This window comes from Centruroides vittatus, unplaced genomic scaffold (genome assembly GCF_030686945.1).
Source record: "Centruroides vittatus isolate TY-2023 unplaced genomic scaffold, ASM3068694v2 contig_715, whole genome shotgun sequence".
In the NCBI taxonomy this organism is placed as follows: domain Eukaryota; kingdom Metazoa; phylum Arthropoda; class Arachnida; order Scorpiones; family Buthidae; genus Centruroides; species Centruroides vittatus.
Genome location: NW_027122454.1, coordinates 57,663 through 71,390, shown reverse-complemented (window position 1 = coordinate 71,390; position 13,728 = coordinate 57,663).

The window sequence follows — 13,728 nt, the reverse complement described above, 5'->3', positions numbered from 1 at the left end:
GTATTTGTTTCAAAAATACTTATTAAATGGCCTTATTTATATTTTCACGTAGTGAAAAGTGAACCGAACTGAACCTTACTTCTAATATTGCTGCAGCCGTAACGAAATTACAAAAAAATGGAATGTAAAGTATATTGGAAATATAAATTCGAACTCGTAATTACACCTATTTAGTCTTATTTCTTACCTTAAAATAAATCGAGGGAATGAATAACCCAACTACACCATCCGACCTATTCGTTTCAACTGTTACGTGGTTACACAACGGTTTTGTGACGTAATCAGGAAAAATAGTTCTTTATTTTTGCAGGCGTAATATATAAAACATCTAAATTTAATTATTTTTTCTTCATGTAAAATTGTAATTTTGTATAATACGTAATTTTCGTGCTACACTCGACAACACCCGGCAGTACTTAAGTACAATCACTGAAACCAATATATTAATTACACGTGTTTGCTTTGTAGAATGACTCAGCGGCCTACGTTTATTGAATTTCCGCTGACGAACTATTGCTGAGTGATGGGGCTTGAGAACTACGTTACTTGCACCGGTCGCTTCCAATGACCAAAAGAGGGCAGTCTAGTCAGAGAAAGAGTCACGAGGCTAGTATCTCCGTATTAACTTGAAGAAGAAGAAAAAGGAAGAAAGAAAGAACGATTGCTGAAGTATTTTCAATGGGATGGTGCGTACTGAATTCTATCTATTGGCGGTTATATGTAACTAAGTGATGATCGAGGCCGGATGGCCGAGCGGTCAAGGTTGCCGCCCTGGGGGACCCGGGATCGTTCCGGACGGGTCGAAAAATCCCCAGGAATTTTTCGGGGGGTGATATGTCGGTCCCTCGTCGGCCGCCCCATTGTGGGCCTGGCCGAACCCATAATGGGCTTGCTATAGGAGGCCCTCTTAGTGCCCACTGGGCGGAAAGAGTTAAAAATAAAAGGGATGATCGAAAAATATCACCACGAAGATTTTTACATTTTTGGACTGGGGAGACCTTGAAACGTCCAGAAACGAAAAATAAATAAATAAAACTTGAGATGGTTTTGTATGTATGAATGTCGTTTCCCAACAAAAATCTGCGCGGGGCGAGTTCAAACGTCGCCGCGTGACATGGGCAATCGGCGTTTCCGACGCGTTTACAAATTTCCGTCATGATTTACAATGATCTTCGACCTTGCGATCACAGCTACTGATTGTGGTTGATTGTTGACAGTTGAAACAGTTCAAAGTTCTTTGATGTAGCTTCTATGTGGTCGGTGTTTGTAGACTGCGATGTGGGTCGTTTAATCGACGTTGGTCTCACCTTCCGGATGTCTTGCTACTGAATGTTCGAAGCATAAAGTTCACTTGTTCACAACAAGTTCGACGATGTCTTTCTCTCGATGTGTGAGAGGTAAATGCGATACAAAAAGTCAAAAGCTAAATACTATCTCTTACAAACTTTGGGGTTTAACAAAATCGCTTACATGCGCTAATGTTCAAAGGCTATTCGCTTTGGAAAATTCCTATCTTTTTCTACAGGATAAGAAGGGTTAAGTCTAAGTGGTTTTTCTAATTCAGCTTCGTTTTCGCTAATTCGCTTATAGCTTGCGTTGAGCTCATTTCCTATAAAAGTGCTGCCCTGTTGAACTCTCGCTGATTTTTCGCCTGGGAATGTTCCTCTAATCAGCGATAGGATGAATAATATGAAGTGAAGCAGATTAGTGCGACGTGTCGCTCCTTCACCTTGACCTCGTTCTTGCTTCTCTGTATCTTCTCGTGACTCAGTTATGTTGTGACGCTGCTGTGTGGTTTCGTATTCACTGCGTTCTTCTGGATCTAATGGAGGCTCTGTTTCTCCAGTCTTGACGTTAATTCGTTTTATTTCCGTTTTTGTATATCCTTCGAGGTTGATCGAGTTGTTTCGGATGATGCGAATGTAGTTCGGTTCAGGTGATTGGGTGCTCTTTCTTCCGAGTCATTGGCGCTTGTGACCCTGGGAGAGGTGTCAACACCGATGCATGAATCGGAGAACGTCCGAATCGTCTTCTTTGTTCTCAGGCGATTTTCTTCTACATCTGGTCTTCTTTGGCTTTTTTGAAGAACAGAAATGAATGACTTTGCCATCGGGCAAGATAACTCTTTTTCGGTCCTCATCGATCGTGATATTTTCCTGTTGGATGAGGTCCTTTCTGATGATCCCTTCGCATGGGATGGTGACACCTCCTCGAACTATCTTGCACGACTTTGCAAACTTATGTCCTCGAAACTTGAATGTCAGACACGTCATTGCGATGGCCCGAATCTGCTCTCCTGTCGAGCCGTTGTTTTTCCTTCAGGACCAAAATTTGACTGGAGCTTTGCCTGTTATCTGATTAGCAACTTCATTTGATACTAAGGTTTCTTCTAACTCAGGATCATTGCTAAATTTTACTGAAATGTTATTGACGTATCCCATAATGGTGAGCTTACGCTTCGCCTGGGACCTAGCAGTCTGTATAACGCTTCTCCAACGGTCTTCGTCTTTCTAATCGGTGTTTGATTGACGAATTTGTTGGATTCGCTCGCTCGATCCGAGATTCCAATGTCTTTTCAATCGTCTCTTTTGATCCTCTGGTTCAGGAGGGGCCGACCTTTTCTGGCGGCTGCCAAGTGTTTCTTCAGTTTCCACACCTGTTTAGCTGCAAAATACAGGCAGCGAAACATAGAGAAACTCTGGTAGCTTGGTTACAGAGTTAAAACATTACCTAAATCAAAATTTGATAAACCGTAAATGCTGCCCCTTAAAAGAATGGAAGGACGGCCGGATGGCCGAGCGGTAAAGGTGGCAGCCTACCGCTCTGGGGGACCCGGGATCGAATCTGAACGGGTCGAATAATCCCCAGGAATTTTTCGGGGGTGGTCCGTTCGGATATGTCGGGCCCCGTCCCTCACCACCCGGTCGCCCCATTGTGGGCCTGGCCGAACCCATAATGGGCCTACTAAAAGAGGCCCTCTTAGTTCCCACAGGGCGAAAAGAGTTAAAAAAAAAAAAAAGGGAAACATTTGTCTGCCGTATTCCCAAACACGAAAATGCTAGCAGACCAATATTACCGTATCTCAGGAAGCTCTGATCTGTCAGAAAGATTGTTTTCGAAAGTGGTTCTCATTATGACGCCGAGACGAAACAGGCTGGCCAGTTCCATCCTTTCAAAGCGAACGACTTACAATATTGTTGTGTTGGTTCCCACGTTGTTAAAAGTAAAAGTGGGGGTAAGTTTTCATCGAACAAGAATTTAACTTAAGTACCCGTATAAGATTCCCTTTCCTGTTATGATTTTTGAACCTGCAAGGTGAAATTTTAACCCAATAGTCAAAATTTCCAGCTTAGTTTGATTTTTTCCGATATTTTGTGTTGATATCAGATAATATCGTTATCGGCTTTGCGGATTATCGATATTTACAAAACTCGTCTCATCACTAGCCATTACTACGAACAGCTCTGTCTATCGGAAGAAATAAATTTAAGAAATAATAAAAAAAATTATTCGTCGGAAATAGTAGTTTTGCTTTAAATATCCTTGAAAATATTTTAAAAATTAAATACCAATTAAAAAATATTACATGCGCTATATATAAAAGTTTCTTTTTATTTATAAATTTAGTCATTCTCAAATTTACCTGTTTATACTACACCGAATTTACTCTAAAATCCTGCTGCGAGTTACGTAACTTTCCCGGCATAATCCTTAAAAATGAAATGAGTGCGAATCTGTTGTTACGTTATATTTTACATTTTTTTAATTATTAATTTCTATAAAATAATAAAAAACTTAGTTTTAGGGACGTTTACAATTTATTAAAATTATAAATGTTACTAGTGAGTAAAACATTGCTAAAAATGCTGATAAAATCAAACCCTATTTGAAATACGATACAGAACACACTTTATCTGCCCGTCCTTTTCGCCTTTAACCATCAAAATTTAGCGGAATTAATTTCCCTAATATACACAGCGCCACGCGAAATTTCAGAAATTGTCGACAAAACGTAGAGTTATTAAGCTTCGAAGTGGATGAAAAACATCATGAGTACCCGCCGCACGCAAACGCCGGCTTTTATGTTATTAAGAGCAGTTTGTGCAGTTCAATTTCTATTCAAAATTTTACTCTTACTTTGTAAAACAATGCTTTAACACAACTTCGTACTATCGGTTGTAATAATTTCTGCCTGTGTGACACGTGTTTTACTCCGTTGTTTGTCAAATCGTTCATACAGTCCACAATTCTCCAACGACTTTATATCTGGAAGTCGGAAAGTGATTATTTATTTCCTGGAAATGATGGTGTGTTGGCGACTAATCACTATTTTTGACACTTAGATATGTGTGAGGTTATTCGCATCTCGCGCCATTCTTTTTTTATAGTAACCATCCGCAGACCTATCATCGGCATATTACGCTTTTCATTTGTTAAAAATAAAAGGCAAAAGGAGCACGCGCTACCCCCGGGCCACATGCGAGCTGTCGACGGTCTTGTCTGTATATAATATAACAAGAAACTAAGAGTTTCCTTGCATACAAAGTTTTAGATTGATGCAACAATCTCTAAAAATTCTATTCAACTTTATTAATAAGTGCAAAAATACAAAAACTGTAGTTTTAACACAACGCAATTGTTATAAGATACAGCAGTTTATTAATAGTTAACGTATAACAAGGCCATCTTGAGTTTAAATTATCTGGAGTTGACCGAAATTAATACTTTATTGAAAACCATAAGCATAAGAATATCAATTTTGATTAAAAAGTTGCAAGCGTATCTCTCTACATTTTATAAGTTTTTCGCATGTTTGTATGTAGAATATATTTATAGTTTTATTTGATATTAAAAATATCTAATAATGTAAAATTAATAAGATAATTTTGCATTTAATCCACAAAGAGAGATGATGCTTAATAATGATAAATGTGTGCTGTGTTCACTATTGAAATTGTATTTTAGATATTCATTCTTATCTCCAATTCATTGAACGCATAATTTTAATTATAATGCAATTATGTCTAGTTCTTACAGTTCGATTGGTGTCTGCTTAGTACTTTATGTGTTCTGGTGTATTTAAGATCATTTAACGTGACTACTTCATCAACCAGTTATATTAAACGTCCATTTTCTGCTGAGAACTGTCTTCTAAATACTCCGATGCTGCACATTTGTCATTATGATTATCCAATTTATTTTTTTACCTTTCTACAATCAAGAATATGTAATTTTGGATTGTCTTCGTTTTAATCAATATTCACGTTTCACAGCTAATGTGACTCAATCGCGCATAAAATGCCGATTTTTAATGAAGTAGTGATTAAATGTCATACAATTTGTTTTCAATTGTCGCTGTTACGCTGTACTAATTAAATGTTTTATTTTCTGATCTCATTAATTTTTATTAATTAGATAGTCGATTGAAGTTTAATCGTACCATGTAACTTACATGTGCAGTACTGTGAGATAATGAGGCTTACAAATATAAATAACCGAAATCCTGTACTAGTCACTAGCGTAAGTATTTTCATATTACACTGCACTTGTAATGTGCAAATACTAACTAAATATAACTTTCGTTTAAATTATCAATACGATACTTTATTCTCGAAGTAATTCTTCAGTAACCCAATATCAATAGCAATTTGTTACATTCTACTCAATACCTGCCATCTCCTATCAAGCAACTAACCGAATAATGTTGAAAGTGAAAGATATCTATATCACCGATCTATATATAAATTTAATTTAGTAAAAGATTGCTGACTTTTATGTCGTCACACAACAAATTTTCTCATGAATTATACTTTTAAATTGTATATCAAATTTATAATCTTCTATTGGCGAAAAGGTCAATTATATGGTGCAACTTGTAAAACTCATTACGATTACTACACTACAGATAAATGCGTTAAAAGCACGACTTGGTCTCATTATTTTCCAATGTGTGCAGTTATTAATTGGGAAATAACTTGATATAAGGCTGCATACTTTCAAACAGATCGTTGTTCAGAAGTAAAGAATTGTCCTCGGTGTCAACTTTTGTAGAAAACTTCAATCTGACCATCTTGTAATAAAATAGATTTCTATCAGCAACCGATACTTGTGCAGGGTTTTCGACACAATTGAAAGCTTCAAGCAAATATGCAGGGAATGTATTTAGTCGACTTCCCTGTTTAATCTGATCGATGACAAAAGGCGCGCGAACTATTCCACAGAAATATATTTTGAATTTGTCCCACGTGTTTTTAATCAATATATCTCGAATTGTCTCCATATTTTTCCAATCATTTTCCATTGCTATGGTATCTTTCGGTCGAAGAAACTCTTTCTTTATTTTCATAAATATAAATATTTCCACTCGACAGGAATGCGAAACTCTATTGTGAAGTTTATTCAGGTTTTCAAACGTAACGTCAGGGTTGGTAGGCTCGCAGATGTCAACAATGAAGTATATTTGTGAAAAATCTGAGGGAATTATCCAGTCAGAATAGGTGAAAGGTGAATTGTAAAGGTTTTCGTACTTTTTAACTGTGTTCGAAAATATTTTCTTGTCTTCTGCATTGACGATTTCGTCGTATATTCTTATCGAAAGGTCCAACGAAAACACAACTTTTTCCAAATGATTGAAGCAACTTTCTGGAATTTTTTCTTCTGCAAATAAACCAAAGTAAAACGTAATAAAATTGTGATCAGTTGTAAACTCCGTAACACATGGTACAGTAGAATCTCTAGTGACATTCAGGAAAGGCACTTCAGGGTTCTTATACAAATACAAGGCGACGAGAAATTCTTTGATGGTCTCGTGCACGCAATCAAAGCAAAGATTATCGTAAATGTCAAAGCAGTGAACAAGAAAATCCAAACCATAAGCAAACTTCATATTACAGTCACTGACACGTTTATTTAATTCGTCGAAAGTAATTTTTTGTTTCTTATCGAAGGGATAGAATCGCAGTTTTTTAATGGAACTTTTCTGGTAAATTAACTTTCCTAAACTAACTAAAATTTCTTCGAAAATGAAATACTTTCCTACCTGCACACGTTGATTTATATGAATAAATTGTCTCCATAATCTGTTTGTAATCAATTTCATTATATAAATATACAGATTTGTCTTGTATCTTTGTATATTTTCTAATCGACTATTTCTGTGCATACAACAAAGCATATGCAAGAATAACGGATTTTTAGACAAAGAATTAAAAAATTCGTTTTGTAATATTTTAATGAGTGTTTGTGCTTCATCAACATCTTGTTTAAACACCAATTTCGCGTATTCTTCCTGCTGCTCGGGTGAAAATTCTTGAAGATCAAATCGAAAATTTACATATTGTCTTATTTCTTCTGCAGGGTGAGGACGACTGGTCACAATAATGGTGAATTTTCGAAAAATACCAAAGGAATCGTCTCTTAGGAATTTGTTTGCTCTATCAGAACCATTAACATCTTCATCGTATCCGTCTAAAATAACTAATACATTTAAATCTGCCCTACGAATTTTCTTCTTTATTTTTGCTCCTAAATATTCAAAAATATCTTTTAGAACTACATCCTCCAAGTTTTCATCACTTTGAAGTTCTCTGAATGTTAAAACTACAACAAAGTCGAAATGACTTAAGTAATTATTTGAGGGATTATCGACAGCCCAATCGTAAGCAATCTTCTTGCACAATGTAGTTTTGCCATAACCAGGATCCCCACATACAAGAATGCTCGTATGTCCATCATCGACTTCTCTAAATATATCTTTGATATCAAGAAATTCACCAATTGGACTACCAAAATTATCTGTTTCCTGCAGTTTTAAATTAACATAATTATCCTTTAGAGGAAAATCTTTTCTCTTATTGTTCCATAAGAAAGACCTCATATAACTGTTTTGTGTTTTGTAAAGTTTCTTTAGTCTTTTTTTATTCTTTTGAAATGTTTCTGAAAAAATTCTCGATTATTAGATTAAAAAATAATTGTTTAAATTATTTTAGATTTTACTATACAATGTCACAAAATATATAGCATATATACAGCAAAACCTGTAAATTTTGAATTTGAAGAAATCAAAAAGTGGCTACTTTGAATTATTCATGGGTTATAGAGATTCTGAAATAACACGTAGAACTGAGGCTCAAAGTGCAGAGCAGTAAGGAATTTAATTCGTGATTTTAGTCTAGAGGCGTAATAATAATTTAGATAGGTGATTCATTACATAAATTGTAAACTGGAAAATTTACGTGATTAGAAACAGGTATTATTAATGTAAATCAGTTTATCAGTTCATAAATTCAAAGTCTAAAATGGCTGCCGGGAACGAAGCCATTTTAGACTTTGTATATTTTATATTCTACAACGAAATATAAATTATTTAAAAATGCAAGATTTAGTTTTTTTGCTAAATTAGCAATATTGACGGTTATGCAGTTGTATGGAATTTACAATAGTTACCACTGAACTTAGACCAGACCGCAGTTAACATGCTATCCAAGAGATAGGTTTTGAAAAAGTAGCTTTAATTTATTGCATGAATACTTTGCATAATTTAAAACAAATATACAGTAATTTATGTTTATTTTTGCGAAATATCAACTTGATACCTTGCAAGTTTTACAAAATTAAGCCAGTCGAACTTGAGTAAGAAGCATCAAAAAACATAGACGGCTGTGTCACTTTCGTCAATGAACATAGACCAGCCGATAATTTGCATTTAAATTATGTTACGATTGCAGTATTTCTGAAACCACTGATTATTTTAGCCTCACTTTAGCCTACAGTGATCCTGTAAATGATAAACGGTGCTTTTTTTAGTTTTATTTACGAATATTTTCATTTTGTTTACAATGGCCAGAGAAAAAGATGTTTCAGAAGATGTAAGGAAGGCTATCATTGCTAAACATTATCCTCATGTGACTGAAAAAGCTATTAGTAAAGAGCTAATGTTAAGCGAGACAAGAGTGCACCGGAATATTGTTCAATACACTAACCATAGCCATGTTATACCTAAGAAAGCTGCTAGACATCAGCGAAAAACTTCAAAAGTTGGTGATAGGAGTTTGAACAGAATCGTAAAAACAATCGCCGCTCCACAACATCGGATGTAACAACAATATGGAATGATACAACTGAAAAAATGTATCTGTTTCGACAATACTCAAGAGACTGGAAGAAATGTACTTCAAAAGAAGAAACGTGTACAGTGGAACAAAAACATCTTTCCTGGTTTCAACAAAAGTGGCATGAAATTCTGTGGTCTGATGAATGAAAATTTGAATTATCAGCAACAGACAAAAGAAAACGTGTCATTCGATCTGCCAATGAAGCTAATGATCCATCGTTGTTAAATTGCTCAGTGAAGTTTTCTGCCAGCGTCATGGTTTGGGTTAGTTGACATTTGTTGATGCAACACTTGCTTTAGAGCAGTGCATTTACATTCTACAGCACTGTTTACTGCCGTCCGTAGATAGGCTATATTCGAATAGAACCTGAATTTTCCAGCAGGATAGGGCAACACATGTCGTACAAGCAGAAAAAAAAAACAGTGGATTGCAGAAAGAAATATAGAAGTTCTTCCTCGGCCATAGACAGCCCAGATCTTTCAGCAATTGAGAATGTATGGAACATTATGAAGAGACGTCTGCGAAAAACACGCCCTCGGATAGTTGAAGGACTGAAACCGTGCATCCTATCTATCTGGAATTCGATAATGACAAATGAATGTGAACACCTAGTCAATAACACGCCGAAACGTATGGAAGGTGATGCAACAAAACATTAAACATGCAGCGGTCTATGTTTCTTGACGTCTGTGACTCAAGTTCGACTGGGTCAATTTTGTTAAACTTGTATCATATCAAGTTAATATTTAGCAAAAGTAAAGACTAATTTTTGTATATTTGTTTTTAAGTTATGTAAAACATTCACGCGATGAATTAAAGCTACTTTTTTAAAAAAAATCTATATATTGGATGGCATGATAACTGCAACTTGGTCTAAGTTTAGTGGTGACTACTGTATATTAAACAATGAGCCAACAGCATTGGCAGATCGTAACAGGTTTGTACACACCTACCGAACTTTACCTAACGAGGGACTGGATATCACAGGTTTTAGTGCATTTATTATTTATATTGTAGAATGAATCATACCTAATTCATCTGTATCAAATATTTGATAGAGTGCACTATCTTCTTTGTCAGAAGTTCCATAAACGTCTGACATGATGGAATTTATTTGAACTGAAACTACAGTACATCACAGTTAGTGTAACTTTGAGTTCAAAATCCGAAACAGTTGTTGAAGAATATAACAGAGAAGCTTACCACTTTCAGCAGCAGTCTAAAGCATATGTTTTTGCAGAATTCTCAGAAACTTGTGGACTTTCTTTAAGATCCACTTAAGCACGTTGTTTAGTTGCTTGAGCGAAATGAATCTGAAATAAATGAATAAATACAATTCAGAAAATTCTTATACCATTTGATTTGTTTTCATTCTCCACTCGAGAGCCAGAAAACAATACAAATTTCATAAAGAAGAATCGATAAATTGTAAAAATTAATAAAATAATGCAAGTTTACACTTGATTATATAAATTGTATATATGTATGACTCTTCAGCAAATATGATTACCAAAACGGAGTCGATTTTATACATCTTCCACGTGTTTTCTATGATTTATAAGAGTTATTTTTAATAATAATGATATTAACCGTAGCATTATCAGTAATCAACGTCTACACCGAGAGATAAACATGGCTACCGAAAAAAATAACATAATTATTAATTTAACTTAAAATAAACGATTATATTCAAGTTCCAATTGTAATTATGTTTAAAAATTCTTATTAAATGGTCCTATTTATATTTTCACGTACTTGAAAAGTGCACCGAACTGAACGGTAACAAGCAAAATTCTAATATTGCTGCAGCCATAACGAATTTAATCAAAACTGAAATATAAAGCATAATGAAAATATAAATCCGTACTCGTAATTACATCTGTTTAGTGTTATTTCTTACCTGAAAATAAATCAAAAGTGGATGAATTACTCGACTATACCATCCGACTTATTCGTTTCAACTGCTATCTAAAATATTTACACCACGTGACTTAGCAACCATAGCAACGTTATGTATTATCGATAACAGTACACAGTTCCTCAGTCCTTAGTTTCGGTTTTGTTTTCTCTGTTTGATGGTTTTGTTGTTTTCCTTTATCACTGACTGCAGCGAGAATATAAAATCTTGTTTTTTGTAATTACGTCAAGTATTGGAGCACATCCAAGACAAAAAACACAAAGAGGTAATTGAAGTGTTTTAATTATAATTTCTACAACATAACGAGCTATCAATACTAATCATTAATAAAAAGAATTAATTTATTTTCTCATGTTGTATTTTAATTTGTAAACAAAATAAGTACAGTAAATCCTGTGTATGGCGACCACCCACGGTTTTATTCAAAAAGTGGTCTTTTAGACAGGTTGTCGTCCAATACGGGTGATGTCGTAACACCGTATTTCCGCACGTATTTTGCGCACTTTTTAGCTATTTATACTAAACAAAACTCGAGGTGAACAAAAATAAGCGAATTTTTCCAACCATAAAGCTATAGTAGTACTGTATTTTACACAGGTCTACAGTACAATAAATTGCGTTTTCCCACAGTTAAACTTCGCTGCTAATTGCCTTTCTCATAAACCATTTTCACTTTCTCTGATAACTTTAACACGATCTTCTAACGACAGCACATCGCATTTCTTTCGTTTTTCGGACAATTTCGAACAAACTGAAATGAATTTCCTTTGTAGTTAGACTAATTCATTAACACCTGCACCTAATTTGAAGGGTGGGAGAAGTGCCCGAGTTTGGTTCGAACACGAGTTTAGACTAGTTTATTATATTAGGAGTAGAAAACGTTATCGAGATGGGTTGGAACAATAGTTTAGACCAGGTATATTCGCGGAAGTGGTGTCTTATTACAGTTGTTGTATGTTGTTTCAGACTAAAAATCGATGCACGCGGTTGCGTTACACAGGCGGTCGTTTAATACCGGTAACTTATACGAAAACCCTATATATAAACAATTACGTGCCAGAAATTTTTGCTCGTTTTGACAGGTGGTCGCCTAAGCAGTTTTTACTGTATTTCTGAACGAACTAATTTGAGTTTTCTACTGCAAGTATATATATACAAACCGCATGCCATCCTATTGTACAGAGCTGTCAACATTTTACGGTTTTTTTAAAAACTTTTCTTACCCTGTGGGCACTAAGAGGGCAATTTGTTTCAAGACCATTATGGATTCCGCAAGGCCCACATCTAGGCGGCCAAGTGGCGAGAGATGGGGCTGACGTATAAAAAAGCCAACTGAAAAAAATCTTTGGGTTTATTCGACCCGTTAGGAATCCAACTCCAAGTTCGTGGACTTGCTAAAAAGAAATCCAGATAGTGCCCACAGAGTGGAGAGTTAAAAAAAAGGCACATTGTTTTGTGTACCTCTATAATTTACCACTATTGCTTGTTGAAAATCTTGTGAATGGAAGTAATTAATTATTTACCGAGTATGATTTTGTTTTAAAACTAGTAAATATTTCATATTTTCATTAAGAACAGCAACCAATATTAAAACTTATTTTAAAGAACTCCAGACATCGTTTAGTGCAGCTGATCTAGGCGTGCTTGAAAATATCGTCGCTGTATTTAGGCACGATTTCACAAACATAACCAGATATTTTGGACCTATCTTCTCGATATTTCTCGTTGGAATCGATTGCAGGTACTAACGACGAGTCTTGTAGCTCATCGTAGTCATTTTTGAAAAAGTTAGAGTTGGGATTTATAACAAATTCCGGACAAATACTCAAAATATTTATAATAGATGCTGTGAAAACGAGATCCATTCCTATTAGCGGGATGCTAGCTGTTATGTTCATTCTAACACGTCAGCAGGAAGATAAATACTTCATATATCCGCTAGCAGATAGCAAACGCTAGGCTGAATAACGGAAAATGTGGTTAATGGTGAGTTCGCGCATGGTCAACATGTGCCATGTGAAATTTTCCTGGTATTCTTTATGTTAGAAACATGTAAATAGATGCGAGTTTCCCATGCAACGAGATGCTGGTAAGTAGCATTTTGCATTTCATACCTAGTCTGAAACAAAAGATTCCTACAGTTCCTATAAATTGTCGGAGTGGGATCAGCCGCAGATTCAGACGTCTGTCACGAGGGGTGTGGTGAAAAAAGGTCGTTTTGTGAAAGGTTCTTTCAATAAGCGCGTAGTTTTGCATAAGTATTTTTTATTTTTATTTTTCCAATACAAAATCTAATTTACGCTTATGTACACTAGCAAATCTATCTAAAATGTTATCAACGTTGAGTTCTATATCAGAGTGTATATTAAACAAAGCAAGTCGCAGACAGTTTCAAGGTTTTAACTCATCGGAATATATTGCAGTGAGGAAGTATTAAAATGGAACAAAAAATGTCCAGGAATTTTACATTTTTTGTAATCTGGATCTTCAAACGTCAAGAAATGAAAAATAATTAGGGGGTGTCTCTACGTATAGATTTTAGTGTGTATGGGGAGGACGTGATTGCTTACTAACTTGAAGCTTAATGACTCCTGTGTTTTGGCAAAATCTTTTGAAATTTGCTGGGAGGTTTAATCAAGGGGATTGGTGCTATTAAATTTGTGTAGTTTAATGTCGACGTGTAGAGCTTGAGGGGGA